Source organism: Lepisma saccharinum, chromosome 9 (assembly GCF_977018435.1).
Source record: "Lepisma saccharinum chromosome 9, izLepSacc3.1, whole genome shotgun sequence".
NCBI classification, from domain to species: domain Eukaryota; kingdom Metazoa; phylum Arthropoda; class Insecta; order Zygentoma; family Lepismatidae; genus Lepisma; species Lepisma saccharinum.
In genome coordinates this window covers 4,392,902-4,409,654 of record NC_139237.1, presented here as the reverse complement: position 1 = coordinate 4,409,654, position 16,753 = coordinate 4,392,902, and positions in this window count along the sequence as shown.

Here is a 16,753-nt window from a genome sequence, read left to right as displayed (position 1 = left end):
AACCTATCTTCTATTCCTCAATTCCACCAGTCTATTTTCCTGTTTCTATTGATAAAGTTAATTACATAGAGATAACAATTACGAATGAGATAAATGAAATCATCGATTTTGCTGGTGCTAATAGCACTGAAATAATATAAATTAATATTTAAAATATATAAATAAATACCAAATGGAAAATATGAGAGTTATGAATTACAGTCCTTCCCACCAAACAGGAGGACATTTGCAAATTTGAATCAGCCCAATAAAGAGATACAGTATGACATCACGGTGGGGGATGGGTTCATTCATCCACATAGATCAGACTCGCGTACTTTCGACATGGCCCTTGGCCACGTCTTGTATGCTCGCATGCGTGACCTTCGGCCACGTTGTGGTCGCAATCATGTTGTAGATAGGGTTCTTCATAGATCTTAATGACTTTGAAAATGTCTGCATGTTGTATTGGATGAAGAGGAACATGTGTATAAGTTCGGTTATTTGAAAAGCTTAGAAAGTAACTTTATGAGTGGAAGTGCTCAAGTATTATACAAGTATTCAACATATTTTTGTCTATTTTCATAACAATAAACTGAGGTAAATATTGTCAAAATAGTTAGATATTTCATATAAACGAATTGAATAGCAACACTATATTGGAATAGCAGTATTTACGTCTTTTGTCATTTTTACATTTTTAAACGTAATTTAAAAATAATTGTCTTACGTCATTCCGTGCGGTCGCCGATGTGGTTCGCAGATTTGGAAAGTTTTGAACGTAACGTTATGTGTGTACGGTAGCTACTTGCATTCAAAATAGTATTTTCTATTTTCTTAATAATAAACTGGGTAAGCAATATCCACTTTAAGGTAGTTAGATAGTTTGTATAAATGAATTCAATAGCGACACTAAATCGGAAAAGCAATATTTTACTTCTCATGTCATTTTCACATTTTTGAACGTAAATGAAAAATTATTGTTTTCCGTCCTTCCCCTAAAATTCCTCTGTAATAAATTCTGATGCTCTTATTTTGAAATTCGAACATGCTCTTATTTTGAAATTCGAAAAGTGTTGCATAATTCACTTACAGTAGTTTCCGGGGTGAAAATAAACGTTCTTTAAGTTCCCTAGTATCGATTTTTAAGATAACTCAATAAATATATTCTACACAAAACTTAAAACCAAACTTACGGTGAAGGTAATTCTAGTTATATCTAACATACTATACATCAGTGTTCATTTGTGTTTCCTACATGAAAATTAAGGAAATATATGTTATCTTCACTTGTTAGCTACAGCCCATAATTTTGTACGGTATATTGTTAGAATCTCTTATTGTGTACACGAATCACTTTTAAACAACATGAGCCACACTCTTAGTTTTCTTCTAGTAGTCAATTCCCCTCACAAAATTTATTTTAAGTAAGGTATGGACAGTCGATACGAGTCATATTTTACGTGACGTCACAACTGGAAAAATATGACATTAAGGTACCATTTTCAACGTCTATTTCCAAGTTCAATTACAGACATGGCTAACAAGACAGTATTACATGTCAAAAACATTTCATTAAAATAACCATGATGTATCGAATTTAGAGTACTAATTAAGTAAGTATACATGACTGTTTATGATATCTCTGGACTAAATCTTCTTATGTAGATGTCACTATTGTCTGATGCATGTTTTTTAACTATGAATTTAATCATATGTGATATTGATTACCTCGAGGATAATAAAAATATTCCAAGGCACTAAAAACTCTCAACTAAGCACCGAAAGATACAAAATGCAAGTTACTTGAATTGTTATTATTTTCTTGGACACTATGTGTCGCCTCAGTCGAATATGACCGTGTACATTTTTAATCTAGCATTGCAACATCTGCGCTTACATTAATCAGTGCGATTCATAAAAATCGAAACATATGCAGGAGATTTGTTGTTATTTAGATATCAAGATTAACTATTTTCCAATTTCGTTTGCAATTAAAAAATATTTAAAGAATGTACGTATGTCAATTTCAAATGTAATTATTGTATGTAGAAGTTGTAAAAGCCATGAGGGAAAAATGGCGGATTTGTAGCCCCTGGACGGAAACAAACGTTGCTAGGGAGTATGAAACGGGTATTTTCACCCTTTGAAAAAGGCTAAGCGAGCGTCTCATGCTCTCGCTGACGTGGTTCGTTTATTTGAAAAGTTTTCAACGTAATGTTATGTGTGTATAGTCTCTAATATGTTACAAATATTGTCTATTTTCTTAATAATAAACTAAGTAAGTAATAACCGTTTAAAAATAGTTAGTTGAATGTTTTGTATAAACGAATTTAATAGCAACACTAAATCGGAAACGTCTCTTGTCATTTTCGCATTTTTAAACGAAATTGAAAAATAATTGTTTTCCGTCATACCCCACGAATTCCTACCTCTCCTTTCTGACGCTCATATTTTGAAATTCGAAAATTCTAGCATAATTCACTTACAGTAGATTTCGGGGTGAAAATAAACTTCCTTTAAGTTTCCATGGTGACCAACAAGCACCGCAAACTCTCTAAGTAATTGTATGTTATTATACATCTAAACATTTAATTAAAACAACCACGATGTAGATATTTTCGTATTGAGTTTACCAATATATACGTAAGTAATTGTCTTTGGGCTGAAACTCCTTATGTAGATGTCACCCTTGTTTGAGGCACCTTTTTGAACCAGGAGTTGATTCATCTGTGTGTAATCTGTGAGAAATATAATGTATTTAGCTACAAACAATATGTGCTGAAAAAAAATGCCCCTGGAAACGGTTGATAAGGACGTCAGAAAAGGGCATTTCCACCCTTAAAAAAGGGCTAATTGAGTGATTTTTTAATTTTCTCGGCCTTTTGGGACGATTTCATGGAGGGTCGTAATCGGACATTTTTCGCCTCCGGGGCTTCCTTCATGGAGAACATTTATGTCAGTGAGTCAGTGAGTCAGTGGTGGGATTGGGGCTTTATATACAGGGTGTTTCTAAAGGTCGTTTACAACGCTTGGGAGCTGATTCCTCACACGAAAACAAGCAAGAAGTGTGAGTAACATTTTTACGACTGAGGCTTCGTTTCCGATATAGGAGCCTCGCAAAAGGTGACAAAGTGAACGTCACACTTAACTAGGACGAATACTATCACAGATAGAGAGGCGGTTCCAAGGGAATCATAAAGGAATCGTATGTGCTCAGTCCGGAAGTCACTGTGAAGAGTTCACTGCACGCATGCGCATTGGAGTCCTCAAAGGAATTGGGGATTTCCAGCAAGAACAATGCATGGAAAGGGTATGTAACGCAGCAAGAAGGACCGTGACAATGGGAAATGCGTTAAAGACAACACATTCCGACCTCAAACATCAAAACATGAGCACGGAACACAAAATCCGAAAAGTTGAGCACGGTTGCATACCCCAGTTACACGCGAGGAATGAACGAATCATGTCATGTGACATACGAGAGACACATTACTCCACCAGGAGGAGGAAAAGAAAAACACAATATCAGATGATTGCGACAACGTGTATTTTTACACGCGACAACTACGTAATACCCCCTCCCCACACGCACAACAAACAACAAATGGTACAATGTCTTACGCACAGACACTGTACACCAACTGAAGATGTCACTTTCAGTCGTCCCAGACGTGTTGCAGGTGCTGGGATATGATCAGCAGTTCGCTCTAGGTTGTCATACGCATTGAAAAATACTAGTATGTTGTATTGAAAGAAGTTGACGTGGTGGGGTGGGCAAGTCAAATATCGCAACAATTGGTCTGTGATGTTCGTACGGTGATACGGCCAATTTGTGCAGTGTGTCAGTGTTAAACAAAAACGATACTTTGTAGTTCCAGCTCCATATTACACAGATGGCTGCGTATACGACCCAGCAGCTAGCAGACATGCATCTTATGTATGGGGAGGCACGTGGTAATAGCCGTGAGGCGAGGCGTCTTTATGGAGAACGCTTTCCACATAGACGTTTACCGTCTCACGCCTTCTTTCAGGTAGTGGACAGTCGACTGCGTGAAACAGGGTCAGTGTTACCACCGCGGCAAGAAGTTGGAAGACCCCGAAGTGTACGCACACGTCAGTTTGCAGAAGATGTGTTAACAGCGGTAGCAGAACATTCTGGCACTCGCTCGGGCACGAGACACGTCTCATGTGAATGTTTGGCGAGTGTTGTCAGAGGAAGGAATGCACGCTTTTAAACTGCAGAAAGTACAAGAACTGTTACCTCGTGCATAAGCTGGACACAAACCCTCACTTCGGGGCAAAGGTATTGTGGACAGATGAAGCCATTTTCACCGGGATGGATGTCTTCATTAGTAGAAACAGTCATGTCTGGGACTTAGACAAACCACATGCACTTTTTGTGGCCCATCATCAGCACAAGTTTTCAGTGAATGTGTGATGCGGGATAGTACATGATCATTTAATTGGACCATACATTCTCCCTGTTCGCCTGAATGGTCGCACGTATCAGGCATTTCTTAGTGAGGTTCTGCCGCAACTGTTGGAGACCGTACCTTTGCCACTGCGGCAAGGAATGTGGTACCAACACGATGGGGCACCAGCTCATTTCGATCGTAATGTAGTACATTTCCTGCATGATGTGTTTCGCAATAGGTTCATTGGTAGGAATGAGCCTGTGCCTTGCCCACCGAGGTCACCAGATCTCAACCCTCTCGATTTTTCTTCTGGGGAGAAATGAAAACCCTCGTATACGACACACCTGTCACATCAGCTGAGGATCTCGTTGCTCTCATCAACGTCGCCGCCGCGACGGTAGCAGATGCACCTGGCTTGTTTGCTCGTACTCGACAATCCTTGATTCGTCGCTGTCATCTCTGCGTAGAAGTGAACGACAGACATTTTGAAAACCGGCTGTGATTATCGCCCTCGGCAAATCCCAGTGAGAACACTCTTGGTATTGCTCCCCACCCCCTTTGTGTGGTGAAAGTGACATCTTCAGTTGGTGTACAGTGTCTGTGCGTAAGACATTGTACCATTTGTTGTTTGTTGTGCGTGTGGGGAGGGGGTATTACGTAGTTGTCGCGTGTAAAAATACACGTTGTCGCAATCATCTGATATTGTGTTTTTCTTTTCCTCCTCCTGGTGGAGTAATGTGTCTCTCGTATGTCACATGACATGATTCGTTCATTCCTCGCGTGTAACTGGGGTATGCAACCGTGCTCAACTTTTCGGATTTTGTGTTCCGTGCTCATGTTTTGATGTTTGAGGTCGGAATGTGTTGTCTTTAACGCATTTCTCATTGTCACGGTCCTTCTTGCTGCGTTACATACCTTTTCCATGCATTGTTGTTGCTGGAAATCCCCAATTCCTTTGAGGACTCCAATGCGCATGCGTGCAGTGAACTCTTCACAGTGACTTCCGGACTGAGCACATACGATTCCTTTATGATTCCCTTGGAACCGCCTCTCTATCTGTGATAGTATTCGTCCTAGTTAAGTGTGACGTTCACTTTGTCACCTTTTGCGAGGCTCCTATATCGGAAACGAAGCCTCAGTCGTAAAAATGTTACTCACACTTCTTGCTTGTTTTCGTGTGAGGAATCACCCCCCAAGCGTTGTAAACGACCTTTAGAAACACCCTGTATATTGGATTTGTATATAAAATTTGATATTGTTAAACAAAGTAATGGTGAAGAATATCTCTTCCCCTGGGCTAATATAAAACTTATAGATAATTTTGTTCCATTCTTATTCTCTCAAATTGAAATTAGGAAGCATGGTACAGTCATAGACAGGATTGATTGTCCTGGAATTACATCCACTACAGTGGGGACATCGAAACTGTCCAAATCAGAGAGTGCATATTATAAAGTTGGTGGGTTTAAAGGTGGAACAAAAATTCAAGGAAAAGTTACACAGTACTGTTCCCCATGAGATTGCTATTTGGATTTTTCTCTGATAATAAAGAAATTATGTGGAAAGGTGGTTAGAGTGTCATATTTCGCAGAGCACCCAATGATCATAATGCTATCATGAGATACAAAACTTTAAATGCAGATGGAACAGCTAATGAGACTAGTTTACCCGAAGCTGCGAAATGTGTGATCCAGTCTATGGAGTTACGAATGCTATAGTTGAATATGAATCGAATTATGCTCTCAAATACAAAGCCAACATTTTGAAAAATCCTCAAATTCCGATTCAATTTTATACTTATTAATGCATTCAGAAGCCTGTGGAGGGTAATTTTTTTGAATTTGACATTACTAATCAGTTCCAATCTTTGCAATATGACATGCCAGAGTTTGTAGCTGTGCTGTTTCAAACAGAGAGAGATGACAATCAGGAAAAGGATAGCAGCCAGTTTGATAATTGTAAAATTAAAAATGTGTATTTGAAAAATGGCAGAAATGAGGTGTTCCCTAGTGAAAATTATAACTTAAACATTTCAGAACAAGATTATGAAGTTATATGAAGCATTTAGTGCTATTAAACGAGTAACTGAAGGTAACATAGACATGTATTATAATCCAGATGAGTTTATAGTTCACAGACCAATGTTTTTAATAAATGCATCAAAAAGAAAATTGGTAGTTATTAATGATCGAACAAATAGTAAATTAATATGTGAGTTTCATGAAACTTTACAGGAAACTACCATATGCAGTTCAATTTTAATTGTGGAGAAATCATACATATATGATGTAAAAAATTGAAAGAGTAATAGAACAATTTTAATTTTTATACTATTTAATACTAATATATATATAATACAATACGTTTTTATTTATTTTTATTTTAGAGCAAAATTTAGCCTTAGGGCTACTCTACCAAAACCTAACTCAAATAGATATTACAATAAATAAGAAAAATATTAAACAAAATTTATTACAATGTTTATTTGTATTATCGTGTCTATATTCTCTAGTATGGACATTGCAATCTAATATTTGCAATTTATTATCATTGCCATCAAGAGCTACTTTATTTTTAAATGTAGTATGCATCCAATTTGCTAGTAAGATGATATGAAAATGTGTTCTTTGTTTTCGTCTCAAATAAACATCCTTTAAAATCTTCCATTGTAAGTTTTTTTGTATATGGTCGACTTATACCCTTGACTCTTTTAATTTCTTCTATGCCATGAATATTTAGACAATACGTTTTTGGTCTTAGACCAGCAAATTCTGTTATTATAGACCCTGATGCCTCATCTTTCATTTTCCAAGGGATCATCTGATTTTCAAAACTGTGTAATAGATTATTTTTGGATTTTTCTGGATAATTACTAAAGTCAAAATATTCTTTCATATCTAGCAAATCACTGTACAAATCGGGTGTTTCTATCACATACACAAAACTATCAGTATCCATGTATGCTATTTCAATTTTATCTTCTACTTCATAATATCATAATGAAATTTATACATTTCTAATTTAGCTAATTCTAGAACTGCAACACCCACAATAACAGTCAGATTATCTGTAATTCTTGTAAAACCTCTGGATGTGGGATCAGCAATAAGTTTCCTGAGTTTTTTCGGATCGCATACCAAATTACATCTTAGTGGATTTCTTTTGTTCTCTGTACATTTTCCATATATTGCATTAATTACACAGGGCCGCATGGGTTCTGTTGGTTTTGTAATTTTGGGTGTTTTACATGCATTTGAACTTGCTGATGCTGAAACTGGAATTAGTTTTCTCACATCACGCAAGATATTTTTACAATTCACGATTTTTATATGTGGGTTGTGGTATGCACGTTTCAGTGCAATTGAAGTGATTGTCGCTAGATGTCAAAAGTACGTTTCAAAATTATTCAACAAGTAATAAAGACGAACAAGCTTTAAATACAGAGAAGTTTTGTTTTATTTAAATTAATTAATATGTTTCTTGCCTAAATGTTGAAAATAATACTATGTACAACATTGATATATCATTTGAAATTAATTTTATATGTAACTCTCAAAAGTCCTAATTTGCATGGTGTGGCCATTGCATCTCGTGGTTGTCTGAATAGCCCAGATATGTTTTGCTACATCTGCGGTGAATTTGTTCCCGGGTACAGAGACAGGAAATTACAGATTTTGTAAGAAGAGCATATTACGCATACTTTAAAATGAAACTAGGAGATCAAGATAAATCGTGGACCCCACACAAGGTATGGAGATCATGTGAGGAATCTTTACGAAACTGGAGCATGGGAAAGCGGCCATCTATGCCATTTGCAACACCTATGGTGTGGAGGGAGCCTCAGGATCACAGCAATGATTGTTACTTCTGTTCCTGTGAAATTGTAGGTCGAAATATTAGAAACAAGAAGAGGATAGTGTATCCCAATATTCCCTCTGCAATGAGACCTGTGTTGCACTGTCCAGACTTGCCTGTACCGACACCTCCATCAAGTCTTGAGTGTGTAAGTGATCCTGGTTTACTAAGTGATTCAGTGGAAGAAAGTGAAATGGAAGATGAAATTTATGACCCCCCCACGGATCTCGTGACCCTATTCCGCTCACTTAAAGCGAACTCAATGATTTAGTTAGAGACCTAAATTTATCTAAAGAATCAGCTGAGCTTCTTGGTTCCAGACTTAACGAAAAGAACTTGCTGGCTCGTGGAACAACATTTTCCTGGTACAGACACCGAGAAAAAAAGTTTGTGCCTTATTTCTCGAAACAAGATTCTCTCGTGTTTTGTTGTGATGTGTCCGGTTTGCTGACTAAGTTAAATTTTCCTTGTCTTTGAACTGATTGGAGGCTATTCACTGACTCGAATAAAACAAGTTTAAAATTTGTTCTGTTACATAATGGAATATGTAATATTGCTCATTCTGTGTCACTAAAAGAAACCTACAGCAATATGCAACTTGTTCTTAATAAAATTAAATATGAGAACCATGGTTGGTTGGTGTGTGGTGATCTTAAAATTTTGAGCATTTTACTTGGACTACAATGTGGATATACGAAAATGCCATGTTACATCTGTGAGTGGGATAGTAGGGCACGATATTACCACTGGGAAAGAAAAGAATGGCCAATATGGAAAACGTTGAACCCGGGTTCAAAGAACATCGTACAACAACATTTAGTCAGTCCTGAGAAAGTTGTACTTCCTCCTCTTCATATCAAATTAGGGCTGATTAAACAATTTGTGAAGGCACTTAACGGAAGGACGATGTTTCCAGTTCATATGCAACAAATTTCCATCCCTGTCGTACGGCAAAGTGAAAGACGGTGTTTTTGTTGGACCAGACATTAGGAAATTAATGAATGATAAAGGCTTCGAGGAAATAATGACTATAGCTGAAAGAGATGCTTGGATAGCATTTAAAAGTGTAGTGTTCTTGGGGAACCACAAAAGTCCTGATTACAGAGAAGTTGTTGAGATTGTGTTACTTAAATTTCAAGAGCTGGGTTGCAACATGAATCTCAAATTACATTTTTTGGATTCACACCTTCATAAATTTTCACAAAATCTCGGTGAATTAAGTGAGGAACAAGGCGAATGGTTCCATCAGGACATGAGGGATATGGAGAAAAGGTATCAAGGACATTGGAGTGTTAGCATGATGGCTGACTACTGTTGGTCATTGTACAGAGAAACGCCAGAAGAAAATCACAAGAAAGTTAGGAAAGCTTACAGAAGAAAGCGTGCTAAACAGAACTGAAAAATATGAATTGTGTAATGATTTTCTTGTGTGTATATTATATACTGCTATATGTCGTTTTCTATATTACATGGGTCCTTTGTGTCTGTCTATATTAATTTTAAAATAAACATGTTGATGCGTTTAGTGTGATTGAAGAAAAGAATAATTATAATAAAACAGTACGCAATATTGGACAAAGCCCAAATTGTGAAATTCGATTTGTAAGAAAACCTTGCGTGATAGAGAAAAACGAATTTCATATTCGTGATCAGCATGGCACAAATAATAAAGTTCACCTATTAAACAAAAACAACATTAAATTGAATTTAATTTTCGGCCCTGTGTTATTAATTTAAAAATATCTTTTTCATCTTTAGAATTTGTTTGTATTCTATTCTTTGAATTTTCCACAATATAAGATTTTAACCACTTTTCTTGCTCAAATTTTAACCCCTTATGGATTTTAGTAAGTTCCATACCTTGCTCCAAGTAATATTGCAACAGTCGATAGTGAAGTACATAATTTTTTTTAGTTTCGAAAGATAATATCAATTTTGTTTCCTCTGTACCTGGGACTTTCTGAGAAACTGCTGCCATAGCTAATCCGTGGTGATGTTTATGGAGATCAGATGGATATTTCAAATCAACTTCCAGTAAACAACCTTTTGGATGATCTTCAGACCATTCAAAGAAATCCTTGTTTTTAAGTTCTTCTTCATTCATCCATTTGTAATTAACAATTGCCAGTGATTGAGTCATCGCATAACCATATAAACTGTTCATATCAACATACTCACTAGAGTAGCCAAACTGCTGGGAAGAAACTGATATGAATCCAAGAATCTAAGAACAACTTTTTTCCATTTTCTAATTTGATGGTTTTCTCTATAGCAATATATTTATCTTTACTGCGTGGTATAATATTCATATTCTCTGTATCATACCCTAATTCTTTGATAAATAAATGTGCATCAAAATTTTGCAAATTGTGAATAAATATTGCAATAAAATTAGGTTTCTTTATTTGCAAATTACATGAATTACAAATTGTATGGATATATTCTCCATTAAAATGGTTATGGTGTTTCTTTTTTCACTATCAGAATTAAAATATATATTACAGTATCTGCAACTTAAAGTATTATCATGTTCCATTGTTGTTCAGGTGTAAAAGTGTTCATTGGTATTTCATCATTATATAAGATTGGACCATCCCACTCTCGAAGTTTTTGAATAAATTTTCGGTCTGCATCTTCATCTCGATAAAAATATAATTCTTCTGAATTATTTTGTTCATATGTTTTTACTAATTTTAGTGCAAAGCCACATGCTTTATGTTTAGCTATATTTGTTGTACTTGATGGATTCGAATCTGGAAAACATGTTGCTATTAGTTCTGGTATTGTTTCAAAATCTCATAGATTGCAAATGGATTTTTTACCAATGATATGAAATTACTAAATTTTACACTTTTGGATGAAACATCATAAGTCCCAGGAGAGTGGAGAGAGCAATATTTAATATGTTCCTTTAATTTCTCTTCACATGTTTACCCACCTCTTCCATCAAATTTTGACAAGCATCGATCACACATTACTATTTTACCATGATATGATGTTATTTGACTATGTACCAATCGTCCAAGATCCTGTATGAGACAAAAGTGTTTCTTGTTTCTCTTTGTAACATATAATAAATATATAACACGTGTACCATCTGCTGCTGGATAGTGACGCAGTGGATAAATTTTATTATTTTTATCAATACCATAAACTTGCACAGCTATTGGTCGATTGTAGTATTCTTCATATTGTTTTTCAAATCGACTAATAGCTGAGATATCTACTGGATATTTTATGCCTGACATAGGTTTTTTAAACTCTTCTATATATTCAGGATAATTGCAATTAGAGATACGATATTTATGGTCAGATGCTGGATGAAAATGAGCTATGATGCCCCAGAGAAAACATTTATTATCTTCATTTTGAATATTTTTTACAGCATTCGCGTTTTTGATCTGATCGGGTAATTCAATATAACTGGATCCACCCCCAAGAGGGACATATTTTGCTATTTTCGATTCACGTTTATGGTTTGCATCACAAAGTGACCAACCCGAACATTTTCCTTGGAATGTTTCTTGTTTTGACTTAAGTTCTTTACAAATTCTTTCATAAATATCATACAAAGAACGAATATCACTCTTGTGTAAAATTGTTCTTTTACACTATGAAAATTTATATACATAGAGAATAGATTAAAATATAGTTTGAGAGAGTTTATTTTTAATTGCTTCTATAATTTTTTCTTTCAATTTAGCTAAAAAATTTGGAATATCTGTATCTTCGTTATTTATGTCTAATAGGGTATATATCTTTGTATACAAATTTTTTTGTTTTTGGTTTCTGTTATTCATTTTTTTGTTATTCTTTTATATAATTTGTATATATATTTTTTTAAAAATAAAAAAAAATTGGTTTTTATATATTAATAAAATTTCTTTGGTTTTATATATTTAATTTCTTTTCAAAAATGTATTCTAGAACAATTTATACTTAATAAAAATTAATTATAAATTTATATGTTATTAGTATTCTACATACAAAAGTGTATATATATTTTTATATATAGCCTTTTTTCTTTCTTCTAAAAAAGGCACACATGTACATTTTCAGACTTAAAAAATTAATCAGAATATATTATACATTTAAAAAATAATTTTACTTAGCAATACAGCACTCATAACTTAGAATACACACACATTTGAGAAATAATTATATACGCAGCACTATACACAATTGTAAAATAACTCAAAATCACTTGCAATATATCTATTTCTCTTAAAAAATATAATAATTGTAAATATATGCTTAAAATACACTAATATAGGCTCAAAAGTAAATTTTGTCCCCTATGAGTGAGCTTTGATAAAAAAAACATAATTATTTTTAATACTATAAAAATGTTAAAAATTGGATTTTTTTGAATCTTTCCCCCTTAGAAAATTAGCTGAAAGCAGGGTAAAATAAATAAATAGGAAATAAATGGCCACCGACGTATCATTATATCTACTATCTTTTAATCTGTCCCTTCATTCTTCTCATAGGTCTTCTACCGCAAGAGGATAAAGAGGTTCTCTAGTAACGAAGCTAAGGATATCATATCGAGAAGGTCCCGTAGATACAATTCTCTACTCACTTCCACCTGATGGTTTAAGTTCTTTGTCTGTTCAAACCAACTAAAAAAAACACCATGAGTCAAACGAAAACACGCACGCAAAGGGGAACATAATCTCTCTGAAACATGCCTCACATTGAAGGTTCCAGGCTCGAGTTCTGGCTTTTGTGCTGGGCGATTATTTTCGTGTATCCCTTCAGCATATTCTTCTAAACAGCAGCCATCAACATAGTCGCGATTAGCCTAAGAAAACACCAAAGTAACTCACAAAATTGCAGGAAATGAAAGAGAAAACTACGTTACGTCATATCGTGGGAATTACCAACAGTAGCAATAACAGACTGCAAAGAATGATTACATTTGCGATAGATTGTTCGACGGGCAGACAAACATGGGGAAAGAGAGAGAATCCAACGTTAGAATATAAACATCACACCGTAACGAGCTATTTTCTCATCGCATTTCTGAAAAAAAATGCATGAGAAGCCCCAGCAAATCCACCACGTAACGAACCGTAAAGTTCGTGGGATCTTACCTAGAATGTTAACCAATTAATCAATGGGTGATGTAAGTTACTCATCATTCATCCTCTGATGAGAGCACTCGTCATTGGCATGATGAGTTAACGCTTGGCAATGCGAAAGGTACAAATAAATTAAGGAACTAAACTGCAGATAAGACAATGGTCACTCGTTGGGTTTTGTGAACCTTTGAACCTGAATCATGGCTGGGTGTTAGGATAATTACCTGTCTATCTGATGAATTAAGATGAATAGAATATACGAAGTCCTCTGTTGGCTTCTCAGTTTGTTGACTAGAGTGTCGTCTCACTTCTGCCCTACTGCTCTCCTAACCACTTCTCCCTTCTCAACCCCAATCCAAAGTCAGTCCCCTCTCAGCTTGTCTCACCTCTATATCACTAGGCCATCGAGCTCTTCCTCCATGCCGAATCGTGTTTTTTAATTGCCACTATGCAAACCACCGACTCCATAGGCAGAAGAAACTACCTGTTTCCTGAATGGCTCAGGAGGTTTGCATAGCACAACACTGCATTGTTTACATGCCTCAGAGGCTGAGACAACTGAGAAAAACAAGTGAATGCCCTGGTCAACGTGAAGCATTCAGAGAGACTTTATAAAATAAACATATAATCTTAGGGATCGATACGTTCTACCGCCGTGGAGAAAATTTTCCATGTTGAAAATTTAAAAGTCAAATCGCAAAGCTTGACATGACCCAGGTTCGCCAATTCCATATATTTTCTTAGAAAAAAACAAACATACAAAATATAAAAACAACAAAACATAGCTTTCTTTTGATTTCCTAACATCTCCAAAAAAATATTCCATTCCCTAAAACATTACAATCAATAAAAACACGTACGCACGTCGATATGATATAAAGACAATATTATGTATCATTATATGACTAGTAATTACAAAAGTTCATGTCATCAAATGATATAACTTGCGATGTAACACAATTGTGCGAAGTAAGCCTTTTGAGGTAGGATTGCTCATTCCTACGGGTCGCGAGCGCTTGGTCGTTAGTCTGTTGTCCATCGCCAGACAAATGGCCGACGTGTTTTTGCAAGGAAAACCAAAGTCAAAATGTTTCTGTGGAATTGAGCCCGATATGGACCCTTCAAATACGTTTTAAAAATGAAACAAAGTTTATAAGTAAGTACACGAAAGCGTGGATTGTCACATATGTAAGTAAAATCGTAAATAAGCATGTAAAACATATATGAAAAAATTAGAAGTAATACGTAGCATTGAATTCGAAGCGTTGACAAGTGTTCGCTGTAACATTATCACAATATACACATCTCATTGTTTCTGTATGTAGAAAAGCCTGGCTATACCAAAAATGTAATACGTTTTGCTTAATTTATAGCCACTTCACTTATGACAAAACTGAAGGAAAATATTGGTATGCACTGTTCATATCAAATCTTCCCTTCTCTGGAAGCCAAATAAGCTTCTTCAAATATATGAACTGTCAATGGCTATCTTGCTTATTCCTATGTATGATTATAAAATATTCGATGCACATAATTACTTACACTGAATAACTGTCGCAGGCAAAAAAAACTAGATATAACGTTCGATTTCCTTGACTGTGTTATTATGTACACTGTATATATATATACTGATGTATAACTGCACAAAAAGAAAAAAATATCTTGCAAGTGTCCACCAACTGTCTGCTCTGATTGTAAACATCAGAAAAATGTCCTGTGTAGAAATGTGTTGCTTACTATGTTCCATGTTGGTGAAACAAAAATAACTGCTTGGAATAAACATTGGCATACTAAAGCATACTTCCTGAAATGTTCGAAAGTGCTGCAGGAATGCTTTTACTTGCATATTCGTTTGGTTATCCATTGTGAAAATTTCTTCTTAATAAAATATACACTAGTTGTTGCTAGCGCTGGTTAATTGGCACAACTGGAGCTTGTCGCCTCCTTGTAGTATGATGTGAACTATAATGCATGTTAAAATATCCACATAAATACATATGGTATGAGATTGCATGTGTATGTGTGGGGAAACACTGTAGCACAATTTGGACAATAACTTTGTAATTATTGTTGTAACCAAAAACTGCTGCTTGTGGGATATACGTTTTCTCTGCTTCTTTTCTTCTTTGTATTGCTTGTCTTCTTGACTTAGTTTGGGACAATGTAAAATGTGTAATAAATTACCGTAAAACTTGGGAGATGGGGAAAAATGTTGTCCCAACTGCAAACGGTGTGGAGTGAAATTTTATCTGGTTCCTTCACTAGGTGTCGTTGATAGTCTGTAATCCACTAAACTGGTAACTTCATGGTTGAATACAGTCTTCCCTGGTAAACATGTAGTCCTCCTGTAGTATGACTTAAAAATGTCAGCGCCTCCCTCAAGTTGTTGGTGACGAGTCTCTCCGTACGGTAGTTGACTACTTCGGCGGAAATCCTTCATAAAAAAATGCCCATGATTGGTGTAGGCTTTGCTCGTCCACGTCGTTCCGTATAGACAGGTTAGGTTAAATAAGAGGAAAATTAGAGTAATGAAAGGAAACTGCTTAGGATAGGTGTATTTAATTCTGATATGCACACAAGACCAAACTCATTCTATTGTCTTTTCTTAAAATAAATTAAATTAAATTGCCTCATCAAGATAAAATAAAATTAAAATAAATTGATTAAATATCTGCCATAACTCTTTGAAAATAAATAAGGAAAATTTAAATAAAATATACAACCGTAATTAAAATATTAATGTCCATGATTGATGTGTTGTCTTAAATTATAAATTATTACTGTGCTGCTCTGAATGTACCTGTGTTGCAAGTTGACGATGCTTATAAAAATAATACCCAAGTGCTGCGGTTAGTAATAAATTCCAAATAATAAAAACTAATATAGACATGGGCAAAGGGTTTAAAACTAATTGCTGAAATGAAATGCCCTTACTAATAGATTGATTAAGTTGCTTTAAGGCAAGTTGAAGCGGAGTCCATTGGGGAATAGTGAAATCAGATAAATTCTTGGGAATATTAAGTGGTAATTCAACTTCCTTCATTTTTACCTGTTCAAAAGCTAAAATTCTGGTATGTAAAATTTGTTGATCCACAATAATCTGAGAGAAACCCTGATAATTAAAAAATATAGATTGCACCTCGTTAATCTGAATAGATATGTGGGTGTTCATATTATTATTCAAATTCTGAATGACAATAAATTGACCTGAGCCTGATATTAAAATGCCATTACGTGTTCTGATAAACTGAAATAATTTATTGTCAGTAATAGATTTCACTTCAAAATTACAAAATGTAGAATTATTAAACAAAAGTAAGTTTGACAAGCATGTTCTAAATTCTGTTTAAAATTATAAAATAAATTATTATGTTGTGAACCCTTAAAAAAATATATAAAATTTGAGTTGCGCAAAGC